Source organism: Neofelis nebulosa, chromosome 17, assembly GCF_028018385.1.
Source record: "Neofelis nebulosa isolate mNeoNeb1 chromosome 17, mNeoNeb1.pri, whole genome shotgun sequence".
Classification (NCBI taxonomy): Eukaryota; Metazoa; Chordata; class Mammalia; order Carnivora; family Felidae; genus Neofelis; species Neofelis nebulosa.
Genome location: NC_080798.1, coordinates 6,244,505 through 6,256,435, shown reverse-complemented (window position 1 = coordinate 6,256,435; position 11,931 = coordinate 6,244,505). Strand labels below are relative to the sequence as shown.

General features: G+C 40.3%; 1 pseudogene; it reads right to left on the bottom strand.

The window, feature by feature from the left end:
- Positions 1–9,693: 9,693 nt before the first annotated feature.
- LOC131500138 (vomeronasal type-1 receptor 2-like) lies at positions 9,694–11,425 on the bottom strand (annotated as a pseudogene).
- Between the last annotated feature and the right edge of the window lie 506 nt (positions 11,426–11,931).

Below are 11,931 nucleotides of genomic sequence, written 5' to 3'. Positions count from 1 at the left end.
TGCCCCTCTTGCCTACTTGTGCTCTCTAAAAACAAAACAAAACAAAACAAAAACAAACCCAAAAGTAGTATGCTTGTGAAGGATTCAAATTTGACCACTGAAATTGCATTTTGATACTATTTGATTTAGGATATCCTATTTCTCATATCTAAGTAACTAAAACGTAAGCTTTTGTGTAACCCTAAATGGATCATGTGACTGTTATTAGCCCACGTGCATCCCACCTCCTTGGGGCATTTCATAATGAACACTAATAATACATCCTTTGGCTCTGTAGGTTGAATATCATAATTTTTTTCCATGTTAGATTCAGATATGCAGTTCAGGAAATATATATTCATAAGTTGAATTTGAGAGTTCAAATTCATAATATATCTCAGTATATCTCAAAGTTCATAGTATATGTCAGATTATTTTTGTCGCTGTAATGAAAATAACCATGGTGCAATTTCAAACTCTCACCCTCTAAAACCTGCCTCCCCATTCATGAATATACTCCATATGATGTTATTTATACATACCTTTTATGCTAAAATGAGACTAGTGTGTTGCACTGTTACATTAAATGAAAACAAAAAGTAGGCATATGAAAAGTATTGGGAAGTAAAAGAAAATTTCAGAAGTAAGGATAAAGATACTATAAGAAGACAGAAGAAGTTAAGAAGATACTGTAAGAAGTAAGGATAAAGGTAACACAATCTATATTTTGTGCTGGTGTGCTCAGGGAAATAATTTGAAAAGGTAAACGTTCATGAATTTACTCAAGAATGAACACACACAATGGGAATCTTTTTTGATAATGAGAAGTCTCACATATTTACCCTCAAACATTTTTTGCTCATTTGCACTTGTGCTTACTCCACTGGAACAGGATGTTTGGATGTCAAGAATGATGACTCTATTCACTCAAGTGTTCAGAGAATATTTATTACATAAAGATGCTTTCTCGGGAGAGCAGGGTAGACTTCTCAAGTTCTGAAAATGGCCAGAGAAAGCAGGGAATGGTGGCTACTTTGTTATGATGCATACTGTGTGGGGCCGGGGTGATGGTACTCATTTACACTGTGAATTTATAACTACGGCCGAGGGAAGGGCCTCTCAGGCGTCATTATTAGCTTTTCCTGTCCAGATGGGCAGAATAGTAAGAGGTTGTAATGACGCTTCACAGGTATCATTAGTTGGGCATCAAAAGTAGAGTCAGACTCTTTAGTATAAAACTGAATGTTTCTCCTAACTGACTTCGTTGGGAAAGATCACAATCTTCCTCATGCTAACTACTGCCTTCTCTTTCCTGATGCACACATAGACCCCACCACACAATATGATTATGGAAACTGGTTGTGAACTACAGTTGAGCTAAACTACCAAAGACATTTTTAGACCGTCATGATTCTTTTTCTAGTAAGTTATAGTCTAATATTAATATACATTCAGAAGTGATAGAACATCTCCCCACTATAAGCCTTTTGTAGATCTCTCGCTTTAAAGGAGAATGGAATGAACGGAATCTCAAAATCAGTCCTTCCAGTTTTCTACCAAGATACTAGAATCAGGGAATGCCTGGGTGGCTCAGGCAATTATGCATCCAACTCTTGATTTTGTCTCAGGTCATGATCTCATGGTTCATGGGATTGAGCCTCAGGTTGGGCTCCACACTGAGCATGGAAAAATAAACTTTAAAAAACTTTTCAAAAAGGTACTAGAATTAGAATATCTGTATTGAAACTTGGCAAATTAGTTTTAAATTCATGTAAATAAAATTAATAAATTTCAAAGGAATTCTGTAAGTTAGAAGACCCTAAGGATTAGTAATTTTTGACACATTTTTAACACCTCTCAGACTGCTGGTGGGTTGCACACAACATTATACTCTCTGGATAAAGAACAAAGTCCACTGACAAAATGTTTCATTCTACAGTTATCCTTGACTACCTTGTCATTTAATATTAATAAGGGGTATATTTAAACCTGGTCTGCAAAATGTTTTCTTTACCATCTTTTTATCTTCTGTTGTTGAGGCATGAATATGACATTTGAAAATTCCCCAGTATCCTTATTGTATTTAATTAAGTAATTTATTTTTGACAGAGTGCACACAAGTAGGGAACAGTGGGAGAGGGAGAGGGAGAGAATCAGGCTCCACGCTCGGTGCAGAGCTGACACGGGGTTCGATCCCACTACCCTGGGATCATGGCCTGGGCCCAAATCAAGAGTCTTGACACTCAACTAACTGACTGAGCCACCCAACCCCCCACCCATATCTTTATCAAAATTGCATTATTAAAGCATTTTCTTAATGTTTATTTTTCAGAGAGTGAGGGAGTGGGCGAGGGGCAGACAGAAACGGAGACACAGACTCCAAAGCAGGCTCCCGGCTCTGAGCTGTCACACAGAGCCCACTGCGGGGCTTGAACCCATGAACCATGAGATCATGACCAGGCCAAAGTCAGCTGCTTAGCCAACTGAACCACCCAGGCGCCCCAAAAATTGCATTATTAAAATATGTAGCTGATTAGGAAAAACCACCTGGGATTATTTCTGTGTAAATTAGACAAAACCTAATAAAGAAAAGGCCTTTGCCCCTCCCCATTCATCCTTCTTGGTCCTACAGCGGCCGTCCTGCTGTAAGGAGAGAGAGTGCTGAGTGCTAAGGGAGGTGGAGCAGGCAGACGACTGCCCAGGGGACCCGTCCCATCCCAACCTGCATCTCTGGGCCTCCTGTTATGTGAGAATGATAAACCACCTAGTTGTTTCAGCCACTGATTTCCAGGAGGACTGTCACTCACAAATAAAACTGTCCTACCTAACCAATAAGATTAATATTTGTATTGAGAGTAGAGTGGAACATTTGAGAGGGAATCCTGAATTTAACATTTTGTAGCTTAGAAAAGCTTTACTAAAACATTCCTTCACTGATGAGATAGAGCTGTTTCGCACATACCTACAACTCAAAATATGAACAAAATACAGCTTGAGAGTTTATGGCAGATGTTCAGAATGTTAGGATAGAAAGTTACAGGAGTAAGGAATTTGGTGTCACAAACAGAATTACATGTTTCCTTGAGCATTTGAACTATTAGTCTCTGAGCTTATACCCTGCAGTAGCTTTCTACCTTGCACAGAAAAAAATGCATTCACTCATTCTATCAGTCAGCAACTATTCTAATCACGGATATTAGCAGGAGACAAAATTCCTGGCCTTCAAGTATATATCTATAAGGTAAGTCTATGAGGATAAAAAAGAATAGTGGTAAAAGTACCATAAATATGTTCATGTACAATGATACACCACAGGGTTTCCTAATTTAAACAATGTTTTCAGGCAATGCCCACATGATGAGGCAATATTTGAGTAGAAACCACTGAAAATGTATCATGCAAGTACAAATGCGGACGGACAAGTAGGTGGAGGAAACAAGCAGAAAATTACCCGAATGGGAACATTTTACAGTGGATCCAGAATATCCACAATTGGTGTGTGGCTTGGTGAAATGTGATATTAAGATTCTACTGGAGACGTTTAAACTTGGGGACTTCTGTTCAAAATCCTCTCATGGCTTCTCATTTCCAAAAGGAAAATCAAAGTCACTTCATGGACCAACAGGCCCTGTAAAGTTTGCTGGCCCCAACCCTCCTTGCATCTCTGATTTCATCTACTCCTGCTCTCTCCCTCTTCCCTGTTACATGTCTCCCTTTAGTCTTACGCCTATTTAACATAACAAATGCCTTATTTAGTTAAACATTTTAACTAAATAAAATTTGGGACTCCTTGTAGTGAACATTTTTCAAATTTTAATAATAGCTAAAATTATATGGAATAGACCCAAAACCATGACCTATTTGGAGAAGGCACAGACCTATTTCTTTATGGCAGATTTACCACTACCAAGAGAACACAGCAATGGGATGTGCTAATGAATTCATGGAAAGATAGTAAATATCATTTGTTAAAACTATCTAGGGAGCTGATCCCAGGACTTATTAAGATACATACTTTTCCTGTTGTCTACCCCTGTAGCCAGTCAGGAGTGTATTGCTTCTTCCATTTACGAATCTGTATCAAGTAATATTTGGTGGGTCTTTTATACCTCAGTTATGTCTTCAATGTCAGTATCATCAAATTTTTAACATAAGATACTTGAAAATTGAATTGTAACAAAATCACACATTTCATGTTTTCCTCATTAGTACAAGACCTAGTAGTTCCCAATTATTCCTAGTCTTCCAGTTGAGACCAATATTGTCACCATTGCCTAATATTTAACTACAATATTGACTTTTCAGTATGTTTCATATACCAATTTTATACTAACTCTGGTGTGATGATAATGTGACTCTGTGAGGTCGGCAAACTTTTATGTAAGGAAAATATATAAATATTTTATTCTTTGTAGGCCATACTGTTTCTGTTACTGCTCTTCCAGTATGTCCTTATTGGGTCAAAAGTACCTAAATATGAGTGTGGCTGCATTCCAGTTACACTTCACGTAAAAACAGACGGTAGGCTGTACTTGGCTCATGTTCTGTAGGTGGCAGACTCCCGATGTACACAAAGGAATTAAGAGCACTAGAAGTAGTAACTATATGAGTAAGTAAAAACTGTCTGTCCTATTTTTAAACCCCTTTAAAATACAGTGGACTGTTTAAGAAACTAATAGTGTAGTATAAATGTGTACGGTATGTGTAAATGAAACCTATACTAATGGTAGCACAGGGCAGGAGTGGAGAAATGGAAGTCCATGTGGAAAGGAAAGGTCGGATGCTCTGTATGAAGAAGTATAGACGCACGTGAAGGTATACTGTGGTCATCTGTGTAGGATAACCCCTAAAGCAAATACACAAAAAATAATTACAGGTTAACACCACTGAACCAAAGAAAAGGATTTAAAACAAAATCATCTGTAAAAATTGAGTTACATCAAAGAAGACAGAAAGAGAGGGAATAGGGCAAAGGAGACATTATAAAAGCAACAGCAAGATAATGTAAATCTATATAATAATACCTGTAAAAGGAAATAGTCTAAAGGCTCCATTGAAAAGCAAAAATTGTCACTAATTTTTTTTTAGTTTTATTTATTTTGAGAGAGAGAGAAGGAGAGAGAAACTCAAGCAGACTCTGTGCTGTCAGTATAGGTCCAACATGGGGCTCCATTTCAAGAGCCATGAGGTCATGACCTGAGCTGAAACCAAGAGTCTTAGAACCTATAAACAGATGAGCCAACCAGGCGCCCCTGACAATTAAAGTTTTTAAAAACAGACAATGTATTTCCTGCAGGAAATTCACTTCACAAATTAAGGACACAAAGTAAAATCTTGGACAAAAGATAACATAAACGTTACTAAAAATAAAGTAGCTATATTAACTATATTTAAAGAGCAAACAACATGACTGGGAATAATGAAATCTATTTCATAATCATAAAGGGGTACATTTACCACAATGACAAGAGAATCCTAATTAATCCTTTATTTTCACTACACACAAATACACAAATACTCCCCATATCCAAGTCAGACACTAGAATCATGATGGTGGACAACCTTAGTTCACAAACACACACAAATACAGAAACATTACACACAGATGCAAACGTGTGCATATGCGTAACATATACTCAAACGCACAGTCATAACCTCACAAACACGCACTCCATAGAAAACTCACACTCATGCATACACATCAAATACAGGCACACACTCACATTTACACACACTCGCCTGTATTCCCACATTCCCAGTCCCATGTATGTAATTACATTCAAAGAGTCTGCATGCACATGTGTGTCTCCACAATGTGCTCACATGTTGGAAGAATACAGGAATCTCCTGATCTTGGATGCCTGATAATGGGGGGCACTTCCCACCTTTCTTACTTCTTCCATCCCCGCAACAACCCCCACATATGATATATACCACGTGCAGTATCTTAAACTGCTGTGAGCATTGCCATTGCAGGGGCAGGCGAATGGAGCAGAGTTGGAAGGTTGCAGGCATGTGCAGTGCATAGGCGTAGGCATAGGCAGTGTGCAGAGAGCATGGGGACCATAGTGGAACAGATGCAAAACTCTTCAAAGGCATGTGATGCCACACTACTTGGTAAATACAGATATGTACACAAAAGCAAGGGGGCAAAGGCTAAAATGAACCCTGAAGTATGGGATCAAAGTCAGGGACATCAGTATGCACACGGAGGTAGCTGTAGATAAGTAAATAAAACAGCAAAGAGAAAACTATAGATCTGTGTGAGGACAGGTAATTCCAGGTCGGTCTACTCAGACTAAGAGCAAAGACATCCCAGTATCAAGGAGAACACTCAGCACTCACATCTTGGTTTCTAACACTATTCTCTAATAAAAGGCTCCTTGGAGTTGTGGCTGATTCTATGGCAGGAGCAGGGAAAATACAAGATGTGCCTGGGGGATCTTGTAGTGGCAGAATGTTAAGAGTAAGGAAGTAATAAAAAAAAAAAAGGGGGACATATCAAAGGGCCATAATAGCCAAACCTGAAAGAAATCCTGCCACCTGTCACCAAATCTCTGATACCAACTGGGTGTCCTTCAATTTATTATAATTCTGACTTTATCAGGTGTTAGTAGAGACCCCACAAGTTAAGGACAAAGTTGTTCCCGGGAGTGCCCCCACTTCAGACACCAGTCATGAGTCAGGCATTCCCAAACCTCCCACGCATCTCCAGCCAGCTAAAAATTTAAGGTTGCCTCCAAGTCCCTCTGCTTCAATATTTGCTGGGATGACTCACAGAACTTGGAAAGTGCTATATGTATGATAATCGTCGATAATTAATTAATTTCTATATTGGGACCTAAAAAATTGTAGGCCACATTAGTGGCCTGACCCACATCACAAATCTAAACCTAAAACAGCCTGCTCTTATGTGAAACATCCAGCAAGAAAACCAAACATACACCAATCACAGTCCTCCAATGCAGCTTCAGGTAGCCGATCTTACCCTGTATTCAGCACCTCCTGGTCTTCCAAGGAAATCCCTGACCTCATAGCCAATCATGCCCTGTTTCTGCACTGCCTCTTCTAAAAGTCAATCTTGCCCCAAATCCATCAGAAAGAGCACTCCATTCCCTGCATGGGAGGCTCTGTCCTCCCCAAATCAAGGGTTGTCTTCCCTGGAATAAAAGACAGCAAACTTGTTACTAAATTGTTTTAGTTTTGTCATTTCACATGTTATTGTAAAGGATAGCAGTAAAGAGCCACATGAAGGCATCCACAGGGCAAAGTTTGGGAGGACTGCCCATACAGTAGCTTTTGCCCCCCACAAAGAAGCTCCCAGGAGCAACTCCAGGTGTTTAATCAGGGCTTCACTACCCAGACTTGGTTGATTAAATCATTGGCCACATGACTGAACTCAATCCCCAGTCAGCCTCCTTCCTCTCCCTAGGGGTTGGGCTGCTAAGCGTTTCCACCCAATCACATAGTTGGTCTTTCAGAGGTGTCCAGTCCCCCATTTTGAAGTTCTGTGGGGAACCCTTGCCCAGAGTTGCCTCCTTAGTGTAATAAGGACACGCCTACCACTTAGGAATTCTTAAAGGTTTCTGAAGCTCTGAGCCAGGAACCTGAGACAAAGACCAGGTGAGTGTGTGTGTGTGTGTGTGTGTGTGTGTGTGTGTGTGTGTGTTCATGTTTATTTTTGGGAGAAAGAGTGCATGCACGCACACAGGAGTGGGAGGGGCAGAGAGAGAGGGAGACACAGAATCCGAAGGAGTCTCCAGGTTCTGATCTATCAAAACAGAGCCCAATGGGGGGCTTGGACCCACAAGCTGTGAGACCATGACCTGAGCTGAAATTGAATGCTTCACTGATGGAGACACCCAGGCGCCCCCTGAGTGTACTTTATACCACAGCTTCCAATGACCAAAGCTTGAACAATCTAAGCAACTAAATAATTTGCAGAGCATTGAAGTATAACACAAGGTATAAAATAAGTATAAATGAGTTCATGCTGATATGAGTAACCAATTGAATAAACACATAAATGAAGGAGAAGTGACACAGCTTCCACACAGAAGAATGGCAGATAATAAATTGGGCTACTTAGCCCTCTAGGATGTGGAGGTTAGTTCAACAGCACACCCCTACCCTCAAGTACCATCGTCCCCCACCGCCCCCTCACTTGACTGTGGGCTGTGTTTAGAGTTTCCCAAAGAATAGAGTATGGAAAGGCACGCATGGTAATTTTACAGTGGAGGAGTCTGGTGAACATGACCTTAACTAACTGATCATGTTTAACATCATCCAGGGTAACTCGTGTTAATTGCATGAAACCTCTCAGACTGTATGCCGTGATGAGATGTGATATTCTTCTCAAGAATCCATAAACCCAGTCTATCCAGTAGAACAACTTCAGGGGCGCTTGGGTGGCTCAGCTGGTCGAGCGACTGACTCTTGATTTCAGCTCAGGTCATGATCTCACAGTTAGTGGGATCAAGTTCCAGGTCAGGCCCTGCGCTGACCGCGTGGAGCCTGCTCGGGATTCTTTCTTTCCCTCTTTCTGCCCCCCTGTCCTCCCTATCAAATAAATAAACTTAAGGAAAAGAAAAAGAAAACTTCCGAGAAATTCAACTTTAGAGGCATTCTAAAATGTGAGGGACCCATATACCTCAAACCTGTCATGAAAAACAAGGAAAGTGTGAGAACGTGCTCCACTGAGCAGAGGAGACCGGGGAGACAGGACAGCTACATATAATGTAAAATCTTGGATGGATCCTGATCAGAAAAATGACTGTGTTAAAACCATTGAAATGTAAATAAAGTCTGGAGTTATTTAACTATGACATAGCGATGTAGGTTCCCTAGTTGTGAAAATGAACTATGGTAAGGTTAAGGTGGTAGCATTGGGGGTTCTGGGTGAGAGATATTTTGGAACTCACAGTGTTATATTTACAAATTTTCTGCAAATCTAAGTTATTCCAAACTAAAATGTTTACTTTGAAAAACTTGCAAATGTTTATGATTTAATAACAGTGAATTATGTTAACCTCTTCTTTTTAAGTGTTTTAAATCTTTATTTTTGAGAGTGAGAGAGACATAGTGTGAGCAGGGGAGGAACACAGTGAGGGTGGACACAGAATCTGAAGCAGTCTCCAGGCTGTAAGCTGTCAGCACAGAGCCTGACACGGGGCTCGAACTCATGAACTGCGAGTTCATATCCTGAGCCAAAGATGGACACCCAACTGCGTGAGCCACCTAGGCGCCCATAAAATCTTTGTTTTTTTTTTTAAATTTTCTATTTTTAAGTAATCTCTACACCCAATAACGGGCTCAGAGTCACCATCCGTAGATTAAGAGATGCATACTCTACTGACTGAGCCAGCCAGGTGCCCATAAAATAGTTCTATGTTTCAGTTAATATCTTTTTTTTTTCCTTTCAATGGTGTCTATTGCCTTGGTAGTGATTTCAAAAGCGATACTATCCCTTTTTAAACAAAATCTGTTCATATACTCCAGCTTCAAACTGCTACTCGTCTCCTGCACCAAGCCTGATGAAATGGTCCTCCATACCCTCAAGTTGGAAAAGGAGAAGTCCATCTTGAAATCTCTTTCTCACCAACACAGCCAACTGTCATCAAGATTTAACACAGAACAGTCTACCTTGTAAACATCTCAAAAGTCATTCAGTCTTTTCCCACATACGCAATCTGTTTACTGGCTACACCTGCACCCTTTCTAAAATTCAGAATTCTAAAATTCTTCCTATGTTCCTCTTTGTCCCCCACAGTTTACTCTTCAAATATTGACCAGAAAATATTTGCATGCACTCATCTTGCCCCATAAGCATTATATTTCAAACGTCCACAATTTCTCTTAGATATGAGGCATAACATTCATAGCATAGCCTCCAAAGCCAGCAGTAAGTAAACCTAGTTTTCCCTCCACCCTCACCCCAGGCCATGTGCATCATAATCAGGATTTACAATTGCAATCTCAGGTATATCTTGGGAAAATTTAATATCTCAATTTGAAAATTACACATTCAGTGGTATTGCCAGTATGTTCACATTATTTCAGGACTGTTTTCTGGAATCTTAACTTCTCCACTGTTACAATTTAAAAAAATACAACTATTGGGGCGCCTGGGTGGCTCAGTCAGTTGAGCATCCAATTTCAGCTCAGGTCATGATCTCACAGCTTGTGAGTTCGAGCCCCGTATCAGGCTCTGTGCTGACAGCTTGGAGCCTGCAGCCTGCTTCAGATTCTGTGCCTCCCTCTCTCTCTGCCCCAACCCACTCACATTCTGTCTCTCTCTCAAAAATAAACATTAAAAAAATTTTAAATAAAAAAACAACTATATAAATATACACATATTAATTACAGATGATTTCATGTACCATGCTCTTTAGTATTTCATATTAAGCTGATGTCAGTGTCTCACTCACCCCTCTCTGCAATGAAACTGGCTCATTGTGGTTCTTAACATTCCTTGAGGTCTCACTGCATCAGTGACTGAACAGGTGGAAGACGATTCATATATCCCTGATGAGATGAGGGAATTATGTATTTCTTCCACAGCAGACACAGTACAGTCTGAATATGCTGGGGTCATGATTCATGAGAACAAAAGGGCTAATACTTGGAAAACATGCAATGATTAGTAAAGTGACATTCACCAGCCACCAACTAGAATTATCAAAGGGAGCCACATAAACATAAATGATGGACACAACGGCATTAAACGATACAAAGGTAGTCACCAAAACAAGGATGCTTTGGGTAGCTCTGGTCTCAGGGGAGGTCTGGGGGAGAGACTGTTCCTATGGATGCTTTGGACCCTCTGCTTGTGACTGTGAAGGAGAAAAACCATGGAGCTGCTGGCCAATGTCATGTGTCCCGAACACAAAATGTCAAGGAAAGATGTCATTGCTGCCTATAATGAGCCTGTGATCTTGTCTCTACACTGTGAAGCACAACAATATCCCAAACGCTTTTTTTGGTGATAGTTTCGTTGTTTCATTTACAGTCATATAAATGGGAAAAAACTTATTTGCTAGCATGTGGAACACCCTGCACAGGATACTTGAGGGGCCAATGTACTTTGGAGCTTTCACTTTAAGCTCTGCCCACCTGGAGTTCCCAGGGCTGATCGTGATGGCCTGGAAGACACTCAAGGGCAGGTGGAACACAGGGCCACTCCGTGAACATATAAAAGAACGTAGCATCCATAATAAATGGTGAAATGTTTCAGCCCTAGCGCTGCCATCGTCTCTGGGATTCCTCTAGAGAGAATGGGCAAGGAGTTGGCTACACTCAGGTGCCTGAGAACCAACTTTGTGGATCTCGGCTTGCATCCCCTGAAGCAAAGGGACATCTAATGATAGAAGAGTGAGAAACTGCCCAGAATTCCAATGACTATGTGGAATAGGAAGATCACTACTATATTCAAATCCACCGAGGCCATTCTGTCATTGTCCAGAACTCACACGTAGAGGATTCTGCATGAAAATAATGAGTTTTGGGCTACACTTTCATGGAAAATAAAATCTTCACTTACCTCTCCCTTTCCCTGAGAGTGAACATCTAAATTCTATTGTCTTTTGTTAAGAGATGTCCAAAGTTACATGTGTGTCTTTTTATAGCACTTACAATGTGTGGGTCACTGTTATTACTGCTTTCCCTATTGCAACTTATATAATATTCACAACCCTATGAGTTAGGAACTAACATTACTCTCATTCTATAGACGAGGAGAATTTAACCATGCGAAGTTAAGTGACTCATGTAAATAGCAGAGGAATCACGATTTGAACCTTGGTAGCCTAGTTGCAATGACATGAATGTTTGCTACGGTACTCATTATGGATACACGCACACACATACACACACACACACACACACCTTGTCATATTTTAAATTTATTTTACTTACTAAATCTGGTTTGATCATTTCCCACTTTCGTTTAAGTAT